Source organism: Papio anubis, chromosome 3 (assembly GCF_008728515.1).
Source record: "Papio anubis isolate 15944 chromosome 3, Panubis1.0, whole genome shotgun sequence".
Taxonomy (NCBI): Eukaryota; Metazoa; Chordata; class Mammalia; order Primates; family Cercopithecidae; genus Papio; species Papio anubis.
The window spans coordinates 12,975,994-12,990,507 of NC_044978.1; the positions used below are offsets into that span (position 1 = coordinate 12,975,994).

A 14,514-nucleotide genomic window follows, 5' to 3' on the forward strand; every position below is an offset into this window, starting at 1 on the left:
CCACTTTGTGGGTCTTATGTGGTAGAGGAGGCTGGCTGTGGAACACGCGTATGTGCTGGCGATAACCGTGAGAGTGTTGTTTGAAATCGTGTGCACCTCTGGCCTCTGCACAGAAATGTTTGGAGAAATCCAGTCCTGTGGGTTGGGCTGAAGCAAACTTCTCCCGAAAGACAAAACTGTGGTTGTCCTAATGGCCTTTCCAAGCTGTTTTTCAAGTTAGACTCACACACGTAAATCTGGCTAAATTCAGAACTGTTCTTTGACCTGGAGAATGAAAAATGAAATTGTTTGAAAGATGTGGTGTTAGATATGATTTTATGATGTGGTATGACAGAAAATTAACATTTTAATTTTATGCAAGCTTAAGCTGATCTACATGGTTTTCACTAATAAAACCTACTCTTATTTCAATATAATATTAATAGAAATCAGAGTTAAGATTACTATCTCAATTCCATGAGCTACGTTTTTTCAGCTAGTTGAATATTTCTACAATTTTTACTGTTATGATCATTTGGCCTCTGAGTTTGGAGACAGTGTCTTATTATACAACCGAAATTAGTTGCTTTTTTTTTTTTTTTTCCAAAAATTGAGTTTCTTTATATTGCTCAACCACTTGATAAAGAAACAAGCCATTTTAGATTAAGACTTGCAAGAAGAAACAAAAAATAAATTTTAAAACTAAATTTTCTGTTCAGCTTGCCTCTGCCTTAACTCTAAAGGTTAACAAAATTAAAAGTGTTGCTTTGGGGCCTTCTATCATTTCTATTAGTATCATAGTTAGTTAAGCTTAGCCAGATGAAGTTCATTCTAATTATTTCCTAAAAGCACAGCAAAATAATGTAGGGGTCATTCCAACATGTGTTCTCAAGGAAAACAGTGTGACTCTAAATATAGTCATGCATTTAGAAACTTTACCAGAAAAATGTACAGTTGTGGGAACATGATAATATTTCAGTGCTGGACAAAATTTTAATATTTTTAATAGACTAATATATAATTGTGCTATGGGGCATAGCAAAAGTTATCCTTAGTTCATTTATCCTCCCTGAATCTTTGTCAAACAACAATAAAATAAACAATAAAACATTATAGTTTAGTATTTACTATTCTAAATAAGTTAATCCTCCTTTAACAAGTTTTATTGGTATATACTTATTTTATCATAACCCTGAAATCAAACAGGATTCTTTAAAATCCTCTAAATTTTAGAACTGCATACTTTAAAATAAATTAAATAGAAATACTGAGGCCAAGCAGATATTCTCTGAAAGGTAATATTCATTTTTAAAACATATTAATAACTAAAATGTTGTTTTTATCTTCAAGCCAAACCCCTTAAGAGGAATTTTGGTATACTGAATCTCTTGACAAAAATATCATTTTCTTTTAAAGGTAGAGAAAATAAATATGGATGATTTAGGAATTGAAATATACAATTTTTGGAATGCTATTAATTTACATTTTAAAATAATCCAGTTAAGCAATATGATGTATTCTAGATTATATTCCTAATATGGTATTTGATTTAAATCAAATAGTAAACCAAGGTGCTTTGGATACTCTTTCCAACTAAGGACATAGCCTTCTCTCTGCTCTTCCTCCTTCCGTTTCCTTTCTTCAAAATCTTTTCTGTAAATTACTTTCAAGCATATTTTTTCAAAACGTAGATCCAAATCTATGGCTCTGCATGGTGGCTCATGCCTGTGGTCTCAGCTGCTGAGGCAGCAGAGGGAGGAGGATTGCTTGAGCCCAGGAGTTCAGGGCTGCAGTGAGCTAGGATTGTACCACTGCACTCCCAGCCTGGTTAACAGAGCATGACCCTGTTTCAAATATACAAAAAAACCCCCCACAGATCTGATGTCAGTCTCCAGCATGAAGGCCTTTCGGTGATTTCCCATTGCTCATAAAATAATACAAAAATCTTTTTTAAAGGTTTTATTTCTTGATATATCATAGTTGTATGTATTTTGGGGTCTTGTGTGATGTGTTGATACCTGTACAAAATGTGTAATGATCAAGTCAGGGTAATTGGGATATCCATCGTCTCAAACATTGATCTTTTCTTTCTGTTGAGAAGGCTACAATTCTTCTCTTGCAGCTTTTAAAAAAATATACTATATATTGCTATTCACTACAATTTTCCTGATGTACTGTTGAATACTAAAACGTATTCCTGCTATTTAACTGTGCTTTTGTACCCCTTAACCATCCTCTCTCCATCCTCCCTACTCTTCCCCTTCCCAGCCTCTGATAATCAGTATTCTTCTCTCTACCTCCATGAGATCCACTTATTTAGCTCCCACATAAATGAGAACATGCAGGATTTTAAAGACCCCATCTTTATCACAACCTGCAATCTCTACCCTATAGCCCCTCTTCAGCATCATCTAATGTAATGATTCTTGATCCTCTGCTTCCAATGCTCTAGGCTTTCTCCAATTCCTGGGCATCATCATGTTTCCTCTGCTCCTGGGCCTTGGCACACACACCATTAAGTTAACCTGGCCTTCTTGTCTCCTCTTTCCTGAGGTGCTAGTTCTTCAGATCTCAACTTGGGCGTCCAGTGGCTTCCGCAAGGCCTCGGGCAAGACTTTCTGACCTATTTAGATTAGACCCAATATTCGTAGTAAATGCTTTATAGTTTCCCATACTTTTAAAATGGTATTTATTACGGCCTGTAATCACGTAGTTTATAATTATGTAGTCATTATTACATGATTAATGTCTCCCTCCTCCACAAAGGCAAAAAGAGGTCTGTTCACTACTTATCCAGTGCCTGCCACAGAATCAGTGCACAAATCTCTTTTAGTACCACATAAAACCTGTGGACCCTTTCATGAGAATAAATGAAAATATAGACATATCCACAGCATTTTCCCCCACAGTTTTGGGGTGTTGATTCCCTGACCCCTAGCATTTTCCCTTTAAACCAGGCTTTAAAACTGCTGCCTTGAAGATGAATAATAATAAAATAGCTGATTAACACACTTGTATAATTTTCAGATAATGAGTCTTTTTGCCAAACAAAAGTTTATGCTATCAATTTAGCTTCATCTTTTAAAAAATATCTGTTTCTGGAGAGGAACAGAAAAGATAACTATTGGGTACTGGGCTTAGTTCCTGGGTGATGAAATAATCTATGCAACATCCCCCCATGACATGAGTTTACTTGTGTAACAAACCTCACATGTACCCTCAAACCTAAAATAAAAGTTTATATATACATAGACATATGTATATGTATATACAAATATACATACATATATCTTTTCTCCCTTATCTGTAAAAGAAACATATATAGTAATATAGTAATATATAATTATATACTATAATATATAATAACATATAATTATATATTACAGTATATTATATATTATATATACTATATAATATTACATATATAATATTATGTATATAATTACATATAATATATGTAATTATAATATTATAGTAATAATAATATATATAATACATATATAATATATGGCCATTATATATACATATGATAATATATATGTATGTATATATACATATATAATATATAATTATATATTACAGTATATTATACTAATTATAATTATATAATTATATATTATAATAAATATATAATACCATATATTATATAATTATACATATAAATATATAATATAATATATATTATATTTACTATACATAGTATATATAGTATATAATATATAATATATATTATAGTATACATAATATATCATTATATATAATAATAAATATGTATTACTATATATCTGTTTCTTTTACAGATAAGGGAGAAAATTCTTCTTTATTCTCTCATTCGTTAGTTAATATGAGCAAAAGCCAACACTACATTTTTCTTACTATTGGTCGACCAAATAAATGCATAATTTACCTGTGGGCCAAATAGATACCTAAGCATACCTTAGGTAAAATGTAAACTTGGAAAACAGAAAATCAGTATATTGTTAGTAAGCAAAGTAAGTAAATTTAGTCTTCCATTAACCATTAGTGGTTTTTCTGCGACCATTGCATATTCATTATCTGCGTTGGTCTAATTAGGTGTCACATTCACCCAATGGGTATTGGAGTGAAAGTATTTATTCAGGAGGAGGTGTGTATGCTCAGTAGCATAAAAATTACTCTATCAAGAGGGAGGTGTTGGAGAGGTTTAGGCTTTAGAAATTGCAAGGCTTGGCTGGGCCCGGTGGCTTACACCTGTAATCCTAGCACTTTAGGATGCCAAGACAGGCAGATCTCTTGAGCTTGGGAAATGGAGACCAGCCTGGGCAACATAGTGAAACCCTGTCTCTCCAAAAAAGTATAAAAATTAGCCAGGCCTGGTGTTGTGCACCTGTAATCCCAGCTACTAGGGAGGTGGCTGAGGTGGGAGGATTGGTGGAGCCTGGACGGCAGAGGCTGCGGTGAGTAGAGATCGCACCACTGCACTCCAGCCTGGGTGACAGAACCAGACCCTGCCTCAAAGTAAAATAAAATAAAATAAATAAAATAAAATAAAATAAAATAAATAAAATAAAATAGCAAGGGGCCAGGGGTAAGATGAGCATTTAGTGTTAAATGTAAGCTGCATATAGATGAAATAATTTTGCCCAGTATACTCAGTACTTAAACGTCAAATATTTGCTGTAAGAAAATTGTCTACTTTAGATCACATGGAATCATTTCTTGCTGTATTTCATCTCTTTCACCTCCCAGCTTTGCAGAATTTAGGCTTATTTTTATAATAATTTATAATGTTGATATGCATTTTCTCAGCTTCTTCCCCATCATCTGCTTGTGTGAAAAATCAGAATTTGCCTATGAAATTTCTGAAGTTTGTCTGCTTTTTGTCATTGGTTGATTTTTTTTTTTTTTTTTAGTTTTTTTCTATCCTTTTGGTAGGTTATATACTTGCAATAATCACAATATTTATACATTCTGATCTGTAATCAGTCATATTTTAAAATTTATGTAGCAATCATTTTTATTGTGTCATTTTAATTTTTTAAAGATTTGAGGATTTTGAGAATTAAAAATGTGTAGTTCATCAAAACTATGCTATTTCTCCTGAGAATTCTGACCTAAGACACCTTCTCTCCAGACTGTAACTCTCCTTGTGTTTTCTCATCTAATTTTTTTTTTTACTTTTCCCAAACCTTTCCCTCCAATTCAGGCTTCTCTGCTGATTTCTCCACTGTCCACTCAACCTTGTGCCTTGGCTTTCCCTCAGACCAGTCGGTCTGTCTCACTTAACAGTTACAACCTATTCCCCACCACCTTGTACAAATAAGCAAGTAAGTGAATCCTCTTCTTTTTCCAGTATTCTCGGTCTTAGTAAATGACATCATCATTCAGCCAGTTGGTCAAGCCAAGTTATTCTTCCTTTCACCAAAACTAATTGCTATTCGATCTACCTTGAAAACATCTCTAGGACCCATCCAGTGTCTCCGTGCTGCTAATCCCACTCTGATCTAGGCCACATTTACCCCTCACCTAGACCACTCCTCTTGGGCAAGCCTAGTAACTGGTCTCCTACCTCCATTCTTCCTTTCCTCCAATCCATTTGCCACTTTTTAGCAGTGATTTTTTTTTTTTCCCCTTAACTCTAGGTCAGATACTGCTAAAAACTCCTCGATAACATTGCCTTATTGGGATGGAGCCAGCATTCAACTAGTGTTGTGATAAGCTTGTCTTTTCTGATTGGGTTGCTCAGGCCAGCCTCTGGTCAGATTGATTGGTACAAATGTTCTAAGTTGTTAGTGTTTTGAATGAAACTCTTAAAATCCCTTAAACTTAATTTCCTGGGCCCTCAGTGATCTGGATGCTACTTAAATGTCCAGCCTCAAATGTCAATACTTTTCCCCGCAAAAACTACTTACCACTAAGACCCAAATTCTTTTCACTTTTTGGGTTATGTCAATATCTGTCACCTCCAGCATTGTAATGCTGTACTCTGTGTTTGAAACATCTCCCTACACTTGATCCCATATCTCAATGTATCTAGTTAATTTCTACTCATCCTTAGGCCTAAACGTAAATGTAACTTCCAGGACATTCTGTCATGTGCTTCCACAGCATCCATTGTTGCTGTTACTTCCAGAACGCTCTGTCGTGTGGTTCCACGGTATCCATTGTTGCTGTCTCTTAGCATCGTTACCTTGTCTCTCAGATTGTTTTATCTTTGTTTTATTCCCTAGGTGGGTTTTTTTTTTGTTTTTTGTTTTTTGTTTCTTTTTTTTAGATGGAGTCTCACTCTTGCCGCCCAGGCTGGAGTGCAGTGGCACAATCTCTGCTCACTGCAACCTCTGCCTCCTGGGTTCAAGTGATTCTCTTGCCTCAGCCCTCAAATAGCTGGGATTACAGGTGTGCACCACCACACCTGGCTAATTTTTTGTATTTGTAGTAGAGATGGGGTTTCACCATGTTAGCCAGGCTGGTCTAGAACTCCTGACCTCAGGTGATCCGCCCACCTCTGCCTCCCAAAGTGCTGGGATTACAGGTGTGAGCCACTGCACCCAGCCTTATTCCATAGGTTGTAGACTCCATGAAAGCAAAGATTGTGTTTGCTTATTACACTGAACAATAGCACAGTAGTTGGCACATAGCAAACACTTAGAAGTGAATAAAATGAATATGTGAATAAAAAGAAACAAATTTGGGGTCAAAGGTCAAATTTTGAATATACTGATTTGAAAGAGCCTGAATGCGGAGCTTGCAGTGAGCTGAGATCTGGCCAGAGCAAAGACTGCGTCTCAAAAAAAAAAAAAAAAAAAAAAAAAAAAAAAAGAAAGAGCCTGAATGGTGAATAGTGTTTAGGTGGAGATACCAGAAGTTTTGATGTATAATTCTAAAATTTTAGAAGAAGGATTGGGTCTTTAAATATAGATTTGGGAGGAAGCATCATTCTGATAAATGTCATTTAAAGCCTGGTGTGCTTATTAATTCTTAGGGCATTCATGTGTCAGAAGAGAAGAGCAAACATCAGTACCAAGGGAAAGTTAACATTCATCATTGACTGTGCCCTGCATTTCCCTCACTGATTTGTATTATCATGCCCTTTTCCTATCCAAAGGATTCACTTACATTTTTGTTTATAGTATAAGGGATAAATTTATTATTTTTTTTTTTTGAGATGGAATCTCGCTTTTATCACCCAGGCTAGAGTGTAATGGCGTGATCTTGGCTTACTGCAACCTCCACCTCCTGGGTTCAAGCGATTCTCCTGCCTCAGCCTCCCAAGTAGCTGTGATTACAGGCGCCCACCACCATGCCCAGCTAATTTTGTATTTTAATAGAGATAGAATTTCACCATGTTGGCCAGGCTGGTCACAAACTCCTAACCTCAAGTGATCCACTCATCTCGGCCACCCAATGTGCTGGGATTACAGGCGTGAGCCACTGCACCTGGCAAATAGTTTTAATTTAAATTCAGTTAGGCAAGTGCATATTGTACACCCATTATGTGGTGCTTCATACTAGGTACTAAAAGCATACTATGCACGAAGTGTAGGTATATAATGATGTATAGATCCTGCCGTAATAGAGCTAACAAATTAGCAAGGGAAATCAACATTTATCAAGTAATTAAAAGTAGTTTAAGTGTTGTGCAAGAAAAGTACAAAGGCTTATGGAAATGCATATCCAGGATGTTTACAAACCAAGGGAGGTCGAGGCCTAAAATTTCTGAAAGCAAGAAGGCAGTGTTCCCACATAGTTACTAATATCCCAAGTTCTGCAAACGTGTACTTAAGTAGAACCTTTTCCTGAGTTTATTCAATTTATTGCATTATCAATGTAATATGAATGGGAGTGTGTGATGATTTCCTTCAAATATAAAAGGAAATTTCTTATTGCTATATATTCTTAAGGTTAAAAAAAAAGAATTTTCATTTTGTTAAAAGAGTTCCAGGCACATTTTGTAGCAAAGTCACCAATTGGAATGATATAAATTGTAAGGACGATGTACCTTAGGTAATGTTAAACTCATGTTTTTTTTATAGATACTTCATAGAAATGTTTTTTCTTTTTATGGGGCTCAGTGAAGGGGAGGTTTTCAGAGTGTGTGAGGAAGCCAGCTGTTCATTGAAAAGTAAAAACATACGCACTGTGCATTCCAAAGTGTACTAATCGATAAAAACTGCTTCAAAGTTCTCCACACAAATATCTAAGTGGCTTTGAAAAGTTAAATAGATTGGATGTCTTTCCCACCTCTTTGATAAACATACACTTTGAGTATATTTTCCTATGAGAAGTTGTATATTTAAGAGATATAACCAAAAAGTAGAAAATGAATTTTGCAGGGGATAAATTATTTGGTGATGAAAGCAGAAGAAAATCATCTGCTTTTGAGGCACATATTTGGATTAAAAAGTTACTTGAATATTAGTATTTACCTTATATATTTTACTAAATCTAGGAAAGAATAAAGAAAAACAACTTAATCTCTGGAGTCTCCTTGAAAATGGTGGGGTTAAACCAAGCTCAAGAAACTAGAAGTTCTTTGCTGTGTTCATTAGTGCCAGACTAAAGAAGCCAGTTTAGTTTGGAAGCTAGGTCGCTATGAGCTAATTCTGATATATAGAGGCAGCATTATTTTAAATTCTACATTGCCATCTTAAAAACAAGCAGCTACTTCTTTTTCATTATTTTGTAAAGCAATAATATGATCATGTATATTAGGAAAGACATGCTTGATTATATTTAAGTTGGATGTTTCATAAAATTTCACAACAAAAAATATTTAAACCTAAGTAAAATATGCAACTATATAATGAAATTAGAGGTATTATTTTGCACTGCAGTCAGAGATATTTCTTCCATCAATTAAACAGAATACTGCAGCAGTCTGGAAAATTAATTTATTGCATTCCTATGCATTCAGCAAGTGGAACGTGATTTGTATTGTATCTTTAGCAAGTTAATATCTGGCAAGCACAGTTGTTAGAAATCAGGTTTTATCCTGATGTGGAAAAAGAACTCTATACCAGTACCAGTTATCAGAAGTTTCTTTAAGAATAACATTTGCCTTAAGAACATAATTAATGCATCTGTGAAAAATTCCACTTTTTTCCAATCCAAGGTACAATGAGATTCACATATTTTGTTCAGTATTTCTAAAACTCTTCAATTGAGGTTTTTATTTTAATTGTGGTACTGTGTATACTTTTTATGCATAACAATATGTTAAAATTAATTCAGTAACAAATTTAAATCTGTTAGGCTATCTGTTATTCCATATTCTTTCCCAAACCCAATTTAAGTTCCACAGGCCTTTTATAGCTAGCCATGTGGTTGCAATGCTAAGTCAAAATGCTAAGACTTTTTCCCATTTTGGGGGATTATTTCTTTAAATGTTATGTAGTTTTAAAATCTGATTTCACAGTTATTAATCATATTCTTCAGGGGGTACATATATATGTACTTAATGGACTAAAGTTTAGAATATTTATATTTAAATTAAATATGGTAGTGAGATTTCTTCTGAAGAGAAGCTGGTTATATTTAGGATATAATGGTGTTTTAGAGGAAGGCATTTTTTGTGTCATATTTGTGTCCACACAAACATTGCTTAGAATTTAGTACTAAATTATAACTCAAGATCTTCTCAGTAAGGAAGTTCTACCCGTTTTTCTTGAATAGCCTGCAAGATAAGTACAAGTAGGAATTGTTGCTTTACAGCCGTTGCTATGCTGCTGTAAACAACCTATTGTTTCAAAATGTGGCTTTATTTGATGTCCATTGTTGGTGAGAACTGACTATTAAATATTCCTATTAAAGAATGCCAGTAGATTACAACTGGGAACTTCTCAGTTGGAAACACTTTCCATTTCCTCTTGTTTATTGTAGTTTTACAGAATATACAGTCAGATGTTTTTTCCAGTTGCCAGCCTTGCTTAATTACCGTTTTTTATATGTCCTTTTGATCTTCTCCAAAACCAGCAGCTGGTATTATATGCCTAAAGTATACATCAGACTCCATAATGAATTGTATTATTACAACTTTTTTTGTGTCCTACATTGGATACAGGTTAATATCATTTATTGTTCCAGAACAATTCACTTTATTTTATAAAACTGTTTTAGAAAAATTATAGTTTTCAAAATATCAAATTATAATAGATTATATCATCAGTTAAATACATCATCAATCAGTATTTACTAAATAAACATACATACTTGGAGTTATTAGCTAGTGCTGAACATAATACATAAAGTTTATGCTCTATGAACTTAAATGTAGAACAGAAAATACTATTATATACACAATAAAGCACAAAATAGTCTGACAATAGTATCATGATTCATGTTTTCTTAAAATAATCTACTTACTGTTTCAAACATTGATATGTTTAGATAGATCTAAACTCTTTTGAGAGAAAATTCTAGTTACTGTGTTAGTTCAGATCATTATTTAATGGCAAGAACAAATTGCATAATGGAATTAAACTCCAGTGTTTATGGTAAGCTATTTGGTATTTCAGAAATTCTACCATAGTATCTCTTTCTGTGTATATGTATTTTCTCATTCACCCTCACCATGAGATTTCTTTTTTTTTTTTTTTTTCCTTTTTTTGTTTTTCTTTTTTCTCTTTTTTTGGAGAGGGAGTCCACCTCTGTTGCCCAGGCTGGAGTGCAGGTGCAGTGGCACAATCTGGGCTCACTGTAACCTCCGCCTCTCAGGTTCAACAGATTCTCCTGCCTCGGCCTCCCAAGTAGCTGGGATTACAGGCATCTGCCACCCCACCTGGCTAATCTTTGTATTTTTAGTAGAAACGGGGTTTAACCATGTTGGCAAGGCTGGTCTTGAAGTCCTGACCTCAAGTGTTCTGCCCACCTCGGCCTCCCAAAGTGCTGGGATTACAGGCATGAGTCACCACAGCCGGCCCTCACTGTTAGGTTTCTGATCAGCTGCATAGAGGCAAGGTCATTACTGATGACTGTTATCCTGAGATTCTAGCAAGGAGCTTGATATCATGTAGGTACTCAATAAATAGTTACTGAAAACTAAACAAGGAAAAGATTTTAAATAGAAATTTTAAAATTTGGAATTTCTTTAACAAAAATTTAAATATTGGCTGATGTGAATGATGATAAAGAACAAGAGGAAGAAGAGGAGGAAGAGAAATCCAAAGACTACACTGAAATCACCATTATTATTATCCCTATTTTATAGGTAATGAAATGGATGCTTGGGGAAGTTGGGTAATTTTTCCAAGTCTCAGAAGTAGTAAATTGAAGACCCAGGACTCTAATTAATGTCTGTTTCTCAAGACTAAGTAAACTCTTGTTTATTCTTACATATTTAGTGGAGTAGGGAAGTTGCCCGTGATTTGAAAAATGATATGTATTTATTTTGGTAGGGGAACATGCGAGTTTATAATGCACTTCTAATTATTATTTTGTCAGTTCAAAAATGTATATTTTTTAAGCATATAGTATCTAATTAGGAAAAAATGCTTATGGAAATTCTTAGTAACATAGGGATTAAATATAGCTATGTAAAAATTAACAAAGGGGTCTGTAAACAAGAAAATAGAATTTACTATATTTATTGAAAAGGCAATTGAAACTGTAATCATTTATACATGATAACAGTAGGTCAATCAATATACACACATGAGACCAGTACAGAAAGAATCTGAAAAATTGAAGAGGCCTCTTTAGTATATGACAAGAGCTAGTATAGGCACAATTACATCTTAATACATACCCAGACGGCATATTCCCAGTAGATATTACTAATTTTCCTGAAGTTGATAGGTAAATAAAACTCAATTATCAAGACTCTTTCTACTTTTAGTATTATCAAAGGTATCTTTCTCTGGACTCTTAAAATTTTTTCACACTGGTGTCAAGTAGCAGGTCAAAATTTGGGGATAGAGGATGTGTTTCAAGAGAAGAAAAAAATTTTTAACTTTAATTTTTCAGTCTCTGTTCCTTTTGATAAAATTAACTGAATTCAGCCTGCCAGTTGCCTCTTAGACACATAAAAGAGAAATGAGACATCAGTTATTAAGATTTTGATTTTTATTCCTTTATTTTATGTTTTGATTTTATTTCCTTTAAGTAGTTAAACTGCAATACAATTTTTCTCTCCAACTGTACTTCCATTTTATCACTTATAAAAGTCTTCACCTTAGAGGAAAAGACAGTTCTCTAAACAGTGATTTGGTTTTAGTGCTGTTTTACCTGCCTCCTTATTCTTTTAGTCAGTATATCCAAAAACACATTTCTCATAACCTTTGAAAGCATAGAGCCACACTTAGTTTTCCAGGAAGACGCTTTCTTAATGTGAATTAGCTATTCTTCATCTCACCAGAACGTTCTTCAAAGCTGCTGTTCCTGAATTCATGCTTGGTACCCACGGGTGGATCCTGATTTGTGAACGTTATCTACCTAGGCGTGGATGAGGTCTCTCCATGATCACTGATACTGCTCACTGCAATCTGTCTACCATTTGGAAAGCAGGCTGGGGCAGAATTTGGAAGGGCAGCCATCAGTGGGAGCAGGAATGATACTACCAAGGGTTAGGGGTGGGAAAACATAAAATCTTCTACAATGGCTGTTAGTATCTCAAATAATGCCTTACCTTCACTATCAGGCTCTGTCCTGTCTGGTTTCACTGGAGACAATGCCAGATCCTGCAGTGCTTACTTATTTGTTTATGCATTGCTATAAAGGAATACCTAAGACTGGACAATTTATAAAGAAAATAGGCTTAATTGGCTTATGGTTCTGCAGGTACAGGAAGCATGATGCTGGCATTTGCTCACCTTCTGGTGATGTCTCGGGAAGCTTGCAGTCTTGGTGGAAGGAGGTGCTGGTGTGTCACATGGCCAGAGTGTGAGCAAGAGAGGGAAGGGAGAGGTCCCAGACGCCTTTAAACAACCAGCTCTGGCATGAACTAACAGCAAAATCTCACTCCTTACCAAGGAGATGGTGCTAAGCCATTCATGAGGGATCTGGTCCCATGACCCATTCGTCTCCCGCCAAGTCCCACCTCTAACATTGGGAATCACATTTCAACATGAGATTTGGAGGAGAAACACATCCAAACCATATCAGATTACAAACACTGTGTGTATAAGCACAATTGTTTCTGCTGGTCTGAGCCACTTGAGCCCTTTCCCTCTAGTCCCATGGAGTACCTCTTCTTGTCTCCCATACCCACTGCTGCTTCCTTCCTATAGCCCCTGCCCTGCCACAGCCCTTGGAACCACACCAGGTGCTGGTTATCTCCTGTCAATTCCTGTTATATTTGATTTCCCAGAGACATGTGGCCCTGTGACCACATACACCTGTTTGAAGCTCTCCCCTGTTTCTCTGGCACCCCTTGACAGTCTCCCCTCCTGATGCTCCATCATTGTTATGCTTCTTCCCAGACATATTCACTAGTTCCTTTGCCTTTTCCCATCTCATAGATGTTCCTGTGCCCCGGGTTTCTATTCTTAGACATTTTCTTGTTTCATTTAGAGTGCTCATCAAGTAATCTCATCAATGTCCAAGACTCCAATTACAGCTTAAATGTTCATGACTTTTCAATGGCTCTCCTAAACTCACACATATGTGACTGCCTACTAGATCTAAAATCTTAGGTACACCTTCCTACCATCTACATTATTACAGAGCTTAAATAATCAAATTATAAATTATACAAATATAAAAAATAAGTAATTTTATGTTTATTAAAAATTGCTTCTTTTTAAAACCACTTTATATGTCTTCTATAGTGCTAGTTCTTAATACAGATTCCGTAGATATCTTAAAAGATAGAAAAATTGTAGCTTATGAAGACACTGCAGAATTCTCTCTTAAAATAGGTATATATCGAGCAAAGGATTACTGGCATTGCAGCATTTCACCTAATCAAAGATCTTATCCAATCTGTGTAAATGAATGTCTTCTTAGAGGACAAACTGGTCAAAATCATAATAGTGCCATATGTTGAGGCCACATAGTGTAGTTATCTACACAGAACTGACAGTATTGTGGAGAATACCTAGAATCTTGAGAATTTATACAGATAGTAATAACTTACATCTGTATAGCAAATAATATACATATCAGATTCATTTAGCTTGTATAATCCTTGTAATATCCTGAGAATAATGAGTCAGATGCTATCCTCAGTTTACTGGTTATCAAAAAAAAAAAAGCTTGGAGAAATTAAATGAATTTTCCAAATTTATACTATTTATAAATGGGAGAGCTAATGAAAGTCACCTGTCTGGGTGTAACCCTGTACCTATTTCTTCTAAAGCATACTGTGTGTATCCCAAGAAAGTAGCTAAATTTTTTAATAAATGTATAAGGAATGCATCTTGAATGAAGACAATATGCATTTTATAATTTAGATATTTCTGTATTTCATTATTCAGAATTCATTTTAAAAGTCTCCTTGTTGGTGTGGACGAAAGTGGCAACTAATCCTATCCCATAAATATTTTCAATGGTCTTCAGCTGATGGCGTGAAATTTCAGCAAAGGCCAAGTCACGAGGCTTTGAAGTTTGTCATCTTTTTTA

The 14,514-nt window shown here is 35.0% G+C and overlaps 1 protein-coding gene and 1 long non-coding RNA gene across 2 annotated transcripts in view; one reads left to right on the plus strand and one right to left on the minus strand.

Annotated features, from left to right (window-relative positions):
* Positions 1–14,514, plus strand: part of VEGFC (vascular endothelial growth factor C) — a 118,610-nt gene that overhangs the window by 80,404 nt on the left and 23,692 nt on the right. The window lies entirely within an intron of this gene.
* Positions 181–5,949, minus strand: LOC116274117. The gene is made up of 3 exons (XR_004182603.1): positions 5,871–5,949; positions 2,493–2,602; positions 181–264 (listed from the first exon to the last, which is right to left on the minus strand). It is a non-coding gene; the product is annotated as an uncharacterized LOC116274117 (long non-coding RNA).